The sequence below is a fragment of the Hippocampus bargibanti genome, unplaced genomic scaffold, assembly GCF_051943395.1.
Source record: "Hippocampus bargibanti isolate YZ-2025 unplaced genomic scaffold, ASM5194339v1 Contig00140, whole genome shotgun sequence".
NCBI classification, from domain to species: Eukaryota; Metazoa; Chordata; class Actinopteri; order Syngnathiformes; family Syngnathidae; genus Hippocampus; species Hippocampus bargibanti.
The window spans coordinates 120,738-132,785 of record NW_028297001.1 but is presented as its reverse complement, the minus strand read 5'-3'; the positions used below and the strand labels follow the sequence as shown (position 1 = coordinate 132,785).

Genomic DNA, 12,048 nt, shown 5'->3' with positions numbered 1-12,048 from the left:
TGAGGTTAAAATTGTAGCGAAAGGAAAATAGATGGTTTGAAAGGGGAGTAAAAGAAGCTGTCCGGCACGCAGAAGCCGAGTTCTGCTTCGCGTACGACTACTGTCATGACGGTCCCCCATGCGGACAGCTCCCTCTGCCGGAAAGCCATATCGTTACACGCAGCGACTCAAGAGTAAAATCAACGTGTGGGAAGCCGTTTAAAATCGCGTCGGGGGTGATCGTGAAATGAAAAGTGAAATCGGATCGCGAACGGGAGAGACCATTTCTCGGCCCACAGTGTTTGGGGTGGCTGCAAAAAAAAAAAAAAAAAAAAAAGCTTACAGCACCTGGTTTTCCCAGGCGGTCTCCCATCCTAGTACTAACCAGGCCCGACGCTGCTTAGCTTCCGAGATCAGACGAGATCTGGCGTTCTCAGGGTAGTATGGACGTAAGCAGAGGAATGTGTCAGAAAATCCCTGTTTATAGTGTTGCAGGGAGAGCGTCTTTCTTTGCTCATGGTGTTCGTTCTTGTCGGATGATGGTTATTTGGTTTTCCAAATACTGGCTTGAATCGATGAAGGTGTTATTTATGTCGTGTTGTCAAATAAGGCGCATGTGAGTCCAGCTGATGCGTTAACGTGGGTAACTTTTCTTTGACTTCCAATGCAATCCGTTTCGTCCATTCATTCCGGGTAGAGTGAACGCTGGCGCGAATGGTTGCCTCTGTTGACTCGCACAAAAAACGTTCTTATCCCGTGACTGTAAAGTGGCCTTGAGAGTTTTGAAAGGCGCTTAGAAATTAAATGTATTATTATGATGACTCTCCGTCTGATCCTTGACGCCCTCTGCTGACGTTGTCACACAGCGACACTGATCTCGTGATCAACCATTTCACCACATAATATTCATAATTATACATAACATTTTAAGCGCCTTTCAAAGCTCTAAAGGACACTTTACTGTCACAGACAAGCAGAGGTTCTATAATAAATAAAATACAATCACAAATAGATTGCAATAAATAAAATACAATTATAAATAGAAACAGGAGAGAGAGCTACACACAGAAAATGCTATATTAAATAGCTGGGTTTTGAGATGGATCTTGAAGGTGGGAAGAGAATCGATGTTATGAAAGTTCAGAGGAAGTGACTTCCAAAATTTGGGGGTAGAGCAGCTGAGGGCTCTGTCACCCATCTTGCTGAGACGGGGGGAGTGAGGGACACACAGAGGTGGAGGGAGGAAGAAGATCTGAGGGAACGAGGGGGACTAGAAATCATTGGGTAGACCACCAACGATTCAACAGACCTTTAGGATTATTCTGCCTCGTGGTGGAAAGGTCTGCTCATGTCTAAGAATGTGCCAAAGGATCGCATCGGAAAAACAAACATTGCTCATATTTGAAACAATCCATTCGAAAGCAATAACTTGATCTGCCATCTTAACTGATCTTACTCTATGCTCTGTAACGGGCTGAACTTTGTATGGCAAAACAGAACAGCATGTACACGCACATCTCAATATTCATTGCGTACCCACCCCTGTTCTCTCTTTTTTTTTAAACAACCCCGTAAGCAGCACCTGGAAGTAGGAGAAAACAAGGGGGTGGCGGATCCTCATCCAACCTGCTTGTACGTCTGTGTCAGCTCCCAGTCATACAGGAGTGGTCCATCGATGAAAAGGTTTCTTCAGCCGTCACCTGTACTTCTTTGAAGGTGTCGGACGTTTCGTTTGTCATCGAAGAGGCTTCGTCAGCGAACTAAAATTTGCTAGTAGTTTCGGCCCCGTATGATGTCATGATGCCAAAAGAAATGTTAAATAATTTTGTGTGTTCTGGATTTTGGATGGGAGAAAGGTGCGCATTTCTCCCCATTCAAAACAGTAGAGTTGGGCGACCACTAATTGACTGAGACTGATTGAGAAGGTGATTGCAACCACCTGGGAATGGCCAATTGCCGCTGGGATCTGATTGGCCAGAAGCTCAGGTGAAGCACCTTTAAAACTAGACTGAGCCAGTCACTTCGGGGAGGAAGAAGAGGGACAAAGGACAAGCTGGAGAGCAGTGTTACCTGTGGTCTGCTGAAAGCTGATATCAACCACAACTTCAAATAAAGAGAGCTCACAATACCCTTCCTGCATCTGGCTGCAACTTTTATCATCTTTCCACTTCCTTGCTGTCTCGCCGTACGACATATGTATATCCCTAACGTCCAGAGGTGTCGGTGCCAGACCTCTGCTATGATAGGTCACTGCTCTCAGGTTGGAGAGAGCAGAGGATTATACCCTGAGGCTAAACTGATTACTTTATTACGTGATTACTTGCCTGAATTTTACGTATTTTAAATTCCGGGCAATTTTTTTTTTTACAAACAAATTCATAGTTGTGCTTTGGGCTCACCAGTTTAACCCATAGTGGACAATCTGGCCATGAAAAAAATGGAGAAACAGGCTCTCACATCCTTCCCGGATACAAAACCGAGGCACTGGTTTAGATATGTGGAGGACACTTTCGTGATAATTAAAAAAGAAGAAATTCAATCCTTCAAAAATCACCTGCACTTGGTAGACATCAATATTAAATATACTCGCGAGGAAATTAAAGAGACCCAACTAGCCTTTTTGGAGTGTAAAGTAATTATAAAAGAGGACAGAGCGCTAAAAGCAGAAATCTTTAGGAAGGCCACACACACTGACCAATACTTACTTTTTGAATCCAACCACCCTCGACAACAAAAACTATGAGTTATCAGAACCCTCCAGCATAGGGCTAATACCAACCAGCGTCGAAAGTAGAGAAAAGGAGTCAAAACATGTCAGGAGAGCACTCACAAACTGTGGTTGCCCTCAGTGGTCATTTAACAAATGTCAAAAGAAAAGGATAGGGAATTAAACCCAAAATTCTGAAGATACTAAAAGGAGAGGAAGAGCATTACCTTACATTGCAGGGCTTTCTGAAAAACTACAGAGTCCTCTGGCAACACAAAATTCCTACTTATTTCAAACCGATAAACACCTGAAGGCAAAAATGAGTGCATCCAAAAGATAGGCTGTCAAATGAAAAACAAAGTAATGTAGTTTATTCAATACATTGTGTGATATCATGAGAGGCTAGCTCTCAGCGGGACGGGACAAGAAGTGCAATGGACGACAGGTTTGGATACAAACAAAAGGTTTTAATCAAGGGTTCCAGGTGGAATTCACAAGCAACAAAGGTTCGAATAGTGTCTCTTCCAATACTTGTCAAAATAAAGTCTCTTCTGATACTTAAATCCAAATAAAGTCTCTTCTGCTACTTAAATCCAAATAAAGTCTCTTCTGAGGTAAAACTGAAGACGGGGTTCTTTACAAGAGTCTCTAGGCCTCACCCCTCTTGACGTCCTCGTCATGTAGCCTAGCCACCTTAGCTAGGTTCAAATTTAGTGTCCAGTCGTGTGGTCCCAACTGGCAATGAGTTCCACGCAGCAATCAACTTCTCCACAGAGCACAGCAATCGAGCTTGTCTTTCCCCAAGCTGCACACTCAGAGGCTCTCTGCCTTAAGAGCCCTGCTTTCCAATCAAGCCCTAATCAGCTGCAGGTGTGTGGGTTTAATTGCTGCCTTCCACCAGGTGGGGCCAAGACTCTCTCTGGGTGGAGCCATCTTAGGGGGATGTATTTGCCCTCCAGGACACAGCCTCTCGTGACATCACAATTGGAAAAATGAAAATTATAAAGAGCAAAACATTGGGGAGACTAAACAAATTCTAAAAAAAAAAACTTTATCAACACCGCTGGGATAATACTACTGGGCCTCAATCTGCAGTACATATGCACCTCAAAGCTAGCTACCGTTCATTTGACGACAATGAGGTTAAAATTGTAGCGAAAGGAAAATAGATGGTTTGAAAGGGGAGTAAAAGAAGCTGTCCAGCACACAGTCATGACGGTCCCCCGCATAGGGGACCGTCATGACTGCGTACTCTTGAAAACAAAAACAGTACTCTTGAAAACAAGGTGGCACAATTTCAACGCTGATAATTTTACAAATTCACTGTAGTTCGGCTTCTGTCTATTCATTTGTCCGCTGTCTTATTTATTTGCTCACTCAGTCTAATTTGCTTGCCTATTTAATTCAGTTTTTGTTTCAAGTAGACGACATTCTGAAGAATTCTGGACCAGTTGAAGCTTGTGGAAAAGTTGCTGAGGGACACAGAGGAGAATATATTATCATATATATCATAGAATATGACAGTACCCTGTCAAGTGTACCTGACAAGTGACCCGTACAAGTAACCCTAACAAGTATCTCTAACAAGTGACCCGAACAAGTAACCCCAGAAAGTAACCTTAACCCTGACAAGTAACCAAAACCCTAACAAGTAACCCTAACCCTGAAAAGTAACCCTAACAAGTAACCCCAGAAAGTAACCCTAAACCTAACAAGTAACCCTAACAAGTAGACCCAGAAAGTAACCTTAAACCTGACTAGTAACCCTAATCCTAACAAGTAACCATAACCCTGACAAGTAACCCTAACAAGTAACCCTAACCCTAACAAGTAACCCTAACCCTGACAAGTAACCCTAACAAGTAACCCCAGCAAGTAACCCTCACCCTGACAAGTAACCCGAGAAAGTAACCTTAACCCTAACAAGTAACCGCATAAAGTAACCCTAGCCCTAACAAGTAACGTTAACCCTAACAAGTAACCCTAACAAGTAAACCCAGAAAGTAATCCTAACCCTAACAAATAACCCTAACAAGTAACCCCAGCAAGTAAGCCTAACCCTAAGAAGTAACCCTAACCCTGACAAATCACCCTAACAAATAACCCCAACATGTACCCCAGCAAGTAACCCTAACCCTGACAAGTAACCCTAACAAGTAAGCCTAACAAGTAACCCCAGAAAGTAACCCTAACAAGGAACCCTAACCCTAACAAGTAACCCTAACCCTGACAAGTCACCCTAACAAATAACCCCAGCATGTACCCCAGCAAGTAACCCTAACCCTGACAAGTAACCCTAACAAGTAAGCCTAACAAGAATCAGAATCAGAATCAGAATACCTTTATTCGTCCCGCAATGGGGAAATTTGCAGTCCACAGCAGCAATTGAAGAGGGATGGGGTTGGGGTGGGAGTGAAAGGATAGAAAACAAGATATTCTAAGCATAACAAAATAAAAATGTCAACTGTATACTGTGCAAATGTAGATGTGCAAAAATCGTTCTATAAACAAGACTGTACATAGTGCAGAATCAAGAAATGCATTTAGATATATTGCAACAACCCATATTTACAAGTGTCCAGTTTTTTTTTTTTTTTTTTCACATGTGATCATTGGGAATTGTGAAGCCTGACAGCAGTCGGTAGGAACGAGCGGCGGTACCTCTCCTTCTTGCAGCGCGGGTGTAATAGTCTCTGGCTAAAGGAGCTACCCAGAGCTGTCAGGATGGGCAGGAGGGGGTGGGAGGGGCTGTCCGTCATAGCTTTTAGTTTAGCTAGCGTCCGTCTGTTGCCCACCTCCTCTAGAGAGTCCAGCGAGCAGCCCACGACAGAACTGGCCCGCTCGACAAAGCGCTCCAGTCTTTTTCTGTCCCGGGTGGTGATGCTGCCTGACCAGCAGACAGTGCCATAGTGGATGGCTGATGCCACCACAGAGTCATAGAAAGTCTTTAGGAGTGACCCCTGAACTCCAAAAGACCTCAGTTTCCTGAGGAGGAAGAGGCGACTCTGTCCCTTTTTGATTAGGGCATCCGTGTTTGTTATCCAGTCCAGTTTATTGTTGAGAGTAACACCCAGGTACTTGTAGGAGGTCACCCTCTCAATGTCCGAACCCTGGATGTTCAATGGTGCAGGTGAGGATTGTTTCCTGCAGAAGTCCACCACCAGCTCCTTGGTTTTCCCGGTGTTGATCTGGAGGTGATTCTGCTGGCACCAGTCCACAAAGTCCTTTGTCAGTCCCCTGTACTCCCTATCGTCTCCCTCTGTAATGAGGCCGACAATAGCTGAGTCGTCAGAGAACTTCTGAAGGTGGCAGGTTGGGGTGTTGTAATTGAAGTCCGAGGTGTAGAGGGTGAAGAGGAATGGAGCCAGGACTGTTCCCTGCGGCGCCCCGGTGCTGCAGAGAAGCCTACCCGACTCACAGTTCTTTACTCTCACGTACTGTGGCCTGTTTGTGAGGTAATCTGTAATCCAGGATGTGAGGTGATGGTCGACTCCGGCATGCCGCAGCTTGTCCCCCAGTAGACTTGGCTGGATGGTGTTGAAGGCACTGGAGAAATCAAAGAATGTGATCCTCACCGTGCTCCCAGCATTCTCCAGGTGCAGCAACGCCGTATGGAGGAGGTAGATGATGGCATCCTCCACACCAATGCTGGGCTGGTAGGCAAACTGTAGCGGGTCCAGCGATGAGCATGCCAGCGGTCGCAGGTGGGCGAGGACGAGTCTCTCCAGCGTCTTCATCAGGTGAGACGTCAGCGCCACCGGTCTGCAGCTGTTGAGCTCTTTGGGGTTGGCAATCTTGGGCACTGGGACCAGGCATGACGTTTTCCACAGCTGTGGAACTCTGCCCAGCTTCAGGCTCAGGTTGAACAAGTGCTGGACAATGACACACAGCTGGTCGGAGCAGGTCTTGAGGAGTCGGGAACTGATATCATCCGGACCTGCTGCCTTCCTCACCTGCATCCTCCTCAGTTGGTTCCTCACCTGCGCAGTTGTGACAGACAGGCAGGAACCAGGAGGCAGAGTGGCGGCTGAGGGTGTGGCAATGGTTGGGAGGGCAGATGTTGGTTGTGGAAAGCTGGTCGTGAGAGGGGGCAGGGAGGGTAAGGCCACAGTGAGAGTTGGTGCAGATGCAGCTACAGGTGAAGTTGACGGTGGGCCGGGGGCGGCTGGCGTCTTGTCAAACCGATTGAAAAAGCGGTTGAGTTCATCTGCCCAGTCCTTGTCTTTTTCGTTCAATGTCACTGGGCTTTTGTGGCCTGAGATGTTTTTCAGGCCCTTCCAGACACCAGCGACATTGCTGGCTTGCAGCTGCTCCTCCATTTTCATCCTGTAGGCCTTCTTCCCCTCTCTGATCTTCCTCCTCAGTTGGATCTGCACGGCCTTCAGTTCCTCTCTGTTGCCCGACACAAAAGCCCTTTTCTTCTCCTTCAGGAGGACTTTTATGTCGGGATTAATCCATGGTTTGTTGTTGGCAAAACACCGCACAGTCCTGGTGGGTACGGTGTTTTGTTCACAAAAGTTAATGTAGTCTGTGATGGTGTTGGTGAGTGAGTCAATGTCTTCCCCATGAATCTCAGTAAAGAGCTCCCACCTGGTTGAATCAAAACAGTCCCGCAGAGCTTCTTCAGCTTCTGTGGACCATCTTTTGATCGTGCGGGTCACAGCTGGTTGCCCCTGGACAAGGGGTTTGTACACAGGCTGGAGATAAACCATATTGTGGTCTGCTCTTCCGAGAGGGGGGAGGGGGGAGGGTTTGTATGCATCCTTGGCGTTTGAATAAAATAGGTCCAATATGTTATTGTCTCTGGTGGCACAAGTTACATACTGTGTGAATGTTGGGAGGGAGAATTTCAGGGAAATGTGATTGAAGTCCCCTGAGATGATAAACAAGGCGTTGGGGGACTGGGTTTGCAGCTTGTTTACAACAGATATGAGGGCATCGGAGGCAGCGCCGCCATTTGCCGTAGGGGGAATGTACGTCGTCACGGCTATAACGTGTGAGAATTCCCGTGGCAGGTAATGCGGCCGGAGGCTAACGGCTAGCAGCTCGATGTCCCGAGTGCAAAGTTTTTCCTTCACCGTGATGTGCCCAGGATTGCACCATTTGTCATTCACAAATACAGCAATCCCCCCTCCTTTCTGCTTACCGCTGCCTTCATTTCTGTCCGCTCGTACGAGTTGGAAGCCCTCCAACTCTGCGTGGGCGTCCGGAGTGATTGCCGAAAGCCATGTCTCCGTGACGAGTAGCAAGCTGGCTTCCCGGTACTCCCTCTGATGTCGCGTTAGCGCCGCCAGCTCGTCCATTTTATTTGGGAGCGATCTCACGTTCCCCATGATGACGGACGGGAGAACGTGTCGGTATTTCCTCGTTCTTTTGCGGCGATCTTTCCCGCCCCGACATCCTCGTTTCCTCCTCTTCAATTCATCGGGGATGTCTGGTGCGGCGGCCGCTAGTCCGCTATTAGCCCGCCACGCTAGTAGCTGGTCTCGACTGTAAACAATGGGATTCCGCGTGCGCGTGGATTCCCCGTTCACAGGAGCGATGAAAAAGTAAAAAATAATGGCGATGAGCAAAAGAAAAGATGCCCATCTCCTCTCCGTAGGTTTATGGAACGAGATTAGGCAAAACAAAAACGGAAAAGTAAAGAAGTGAAAAAGTAGACAAGAAAGGGAGAGAGCTGCTGTGGAGGCAGCCACACAGGGGCGCGCCATCTTGATGCTATCCCAAGCACTGTCTCTTCCCTTGGTGGATCTTTAACCCGATAGCTCATGTTACTTTTGCCCAGCCACGGACGCACACCTTGAGTGAGTATCCTGCTGCCGTTGTCTCATGTGCCATGTTCTTGCTCATAGTCAGGTTCGTTCCTGGGTCGGTAACCGTGTTGTCAGTCATTGAGCCATCTTGCGCCCCCACTCTCGCAGGCTCTCGGGGTATCTTTCTTTGTATTCTTTCTGTAGCATTTAGCGGGTGCCTCCAACAAACTGCACCAGCGTTGGTGACTGCCACCATGGGTAGCTAGCCCATGACAGCCCCAGTGGGGTCTATTCCCTCCTGTCAGCTGTCTCTCCAAGCTGTCACACAGACTTTCCTATGTTGTCAGCTGTCCTTTCACAGCAGTCACTGGATAGCATCCAGATACTAAGAATCATGAAACACTGGACGTGATGTTATTCTGTCCATTTGTGCCAATGGATGGTCCTCACATGAGATTAGCCTTGATGTTGAGAGTGGTGTGGGAGCTGTGCCTCAGGAATGGGAGGTTGTGAATTTGGGACATCGTAGATGACACACATCGTCTGTAGTGTGCCATCGTCAGTAGTGAGAGAGATATAGGGAGAGATGTAAAGATAGATAGAGAGAGAAAGACAGATAGAGAGATAGAGAGATAGAGATAGATATAGAGAGGTAGAGGTAGAGATAGAGAGAGGTAGAGGGTAGAGGTAGAGACAGAGGTAGAGAGATTGAGGGGTAGGTAGAGAGGTAGGTAGAGATAGAGAGAGAGAGAGAAATAGAGATAGAGATAAATAGAGCTAGAGAGAGAGATAGAGAGATAGAAATTTAGAGGTAGAAGTAGAGATAGAGAGAGGGAGAGAGATAGACAGGGTAGAGGTCGAGGTAGAGATAGAGAGAGAGAGATAGGGAGATAGATTTAGAGATAGAGAAAGAGAGAGATAGAGAAAGAGAGATAGAGAGAGAGAGAGATAAAGAGATATATATATATATAGAGAGAGATAGAAATAGAGATAGAGATAGAGAGAGAGAGAGAGAGATTTAGAGGTAGAGATAGAGAGAGGTAGAGAGATAGAGAAGGTAGAGGTAGAGATATATATATATATATATATATATATATATATATATATATATATATATATATAGAGAGAGAGAGAGAGAGAGAGAGATAGAGAGAGATAGAGAGAGAGAGAGTTAGAGAGACAGAGAGAGAGAGAGAGAGAGAGAGAGAGAGAGAGAGAGAGAGAGAGAGAGAGAGGGATAGATAGATAGAGAGATAGACAGATAGACTAGATAGACAGATAGACTAGATAGACAGTTGACTAGATAGACAGATAGACATATAGACTAGATAGACTAGATAGACAAGATAGACAGATAGACAGATAGGCAGATAGAAACACTACAGAGTCCTTTGGCAACAAAAAAATCCTACTTATTTCAAACCGATAAACACTTGAAGGCAAAAAATGAGTGCATTCAAAAGATAGGCTGTCAAATGAAAAACAAAGTAATGTAGTTTATTCAATACATTGGAAAAATGAAAATTATAAAGAGCAAAACATTGGGGAGTCTAAACAAATTTTCAAAAAAAATATATATCAACACCGCTGGGATTATACTACTGGGCCTCAATCTGCAGTACATATGCACCACAAAGCTATCTACCGCTCATTAAAATTAAAATTGTAGCGAAAGGAAAATAGATGGTTTGAAAGTGGAGTAAAAGAAGCTGTCCAGCACGCAGTAGCCCAGTTCTGCTTCGCGTACGAGTACTGTCATGACGGTCCCCCATGCGGACAGCTCACTCTGCCGGAAAGCCATATCGATAAATGCAGCGACTCAAGAGTAAAATCAACGTGTGGGAAGCCGTTTAAAATCGCGTCGGGGGTGATCATGAAATGAAAAGTGGAATCGGATGGCGAACGGGAAAGACCATATCTCGGCCCATTTCTCGGGAGTTTGGGGTGGCTGCAAAAAAAAAAAAAAGCTTACTGCACCTGGTATTCCCAGGCGGTCTCCCATCCAAGTACTAACCAGGCCTGACCCTGCTTAGCATCCGAGATCGGACGAGATCGGGCGTTCTCAGGGTTGAATGGCCATAAGCGAGGGAATGTGCCAGAAAATCCCTCTTTATAGTGTTGCAGGGAGAGCGTCTTTCTTTGCTCATGGTGTTCGTTCTTGTCCGATGATGGTTATTTGGTTTTCCAAATACAGGCTTGAATCGATGAAGGTGTTATTTGTGTCGTGTTGTCAAATAAGGCGCATGTGAGTCCAGCTGATGCGTTAACGTGGGTAACTTTTCTTTGACTTCCAATGCAATCCGTTTCGTCCATTCATTCCGGGTAGAGTGAACGCTGGCGCGAATGGTTGCCTCTGTTCACTCGCACAAAAACCGTTCTTATCCCGTAAAGTGGCCTTTAGAGCTTTGAAAGGCGCTTAAAATGTTATGTATAACTATGAATATTAAGTGGTGAAACGGTTGATCACGAGATCTGTATCGCTGTGTGATTACGTCAGCGAAGGGCGTCAAGGACCAGATGGAGAGTAATCATAATAAATGTCAAAAGAAAAGGATAGGGAATTAAACCCAAAATTCTGAAGATACTAAAAGGAGAGGAGTAGCATTCCCTTACATTGCAGGGGTTTCTGAAAAACTACAGAGTCCTTTGGCAACACAAAATTCCTACTTATTTCAAACCGATAAACACTTGAAGGCAAAAATGAGTGCATCCAAAAGATAGGCTGTCAAATGAAAAACAAAGTAATGTAGTTTATTCAATACAGTGGAAAAATGAAAGTTATAAAGAGCAAAACATTGGGGAGACTAAACAAATTCTCGAAAAAAAAATACTTTAGCAACACCGCTGGGATAATACTACTGGGCCTCAATCTGCAGTACATATGCACCTCAAAGCTATCTACCGCTCATTTGACGACAATGAGGTTAAAATTGTAGCGAAAGGAAAATAGATGGTTTGAAAGGGGAGTAAAAGAAGCTGTCCAGCACACAGAAGCCCAGTTCTGCTTCGCGTACGAGTACTGTCATGACGGTCCCCCATGCGGACAGCTCCCTCTGCCGGAAAGCCATATCGTTACACGCAGCGACTCAAGAGGAAAATCAACGTGTGGGAAGCCGTTTAAAATCGCGTCGGGGGTGATCGTGAAATGAAAAGTGAAATCAGATCGCGAACAGGAGAGACCATTTCTCGGCCCACAGTGTTTGGGGTGGCTGCAAAAAAAAAAAGCTTACAGCACCTGGTATTCCCAGGCGGTCTCCCATTCAAGTACTAACCAGGCCCGATCCTGCTTAGCTTAAAATATCGGATGAGATCAGGCGTTCTGAGGGTAGTATGGCCGTAAGCAAGGGACTGTGCCAGAAAATCCCTCTTTATAGTGTTGCAGGGAGAGCGTCTTTCTTTGCTCATGGTGTTCGTTCTTCTCGGATGATTGGGATTTTGTTTTCCAAATACAGGCTTGAATCGATGAATAGTACCCTTGAAGGGGTTATTTGTGTCGTGTTGTCAAATAAGGCGCATGTGAGTCCAGCTGATGCGTTAACGTGGGTAACTTTTCTTTGACTTCCAATACAATCCGTTTCGTCCATTCATTCCGGGTAGAGTGAACGCTGG

General features: G+C 45.8%; 3 pseudogenes; all 3 read right to left on the bottom strand.

Annotated features, from left to right (window-relative positions):
- Positions 1-315: 315 nt before the first annotated feature.
- LOC148881254 (5S ribosomal RNA) lies at positions 316-434 on the bottom strand (annotated as a pseudogene).
- A 9,970-nt stretch (positions 435-10,404) lies between these two features.
- LOC148881253 (5S ribosomal RNA) lies at positions 10,405-10,523 on the bottom strand (annotated as a pseudogene).
- A 1,139-nt stretch (positions 10,524-11,662) lies between these two features.
- Positions 11,663-11,781, bottom strand: LOC148881252 (5S ribosomal RNA; annotated as a pseudogene).
- Positions 11,782-12,048: the final 267 nt, after the last annotated feature.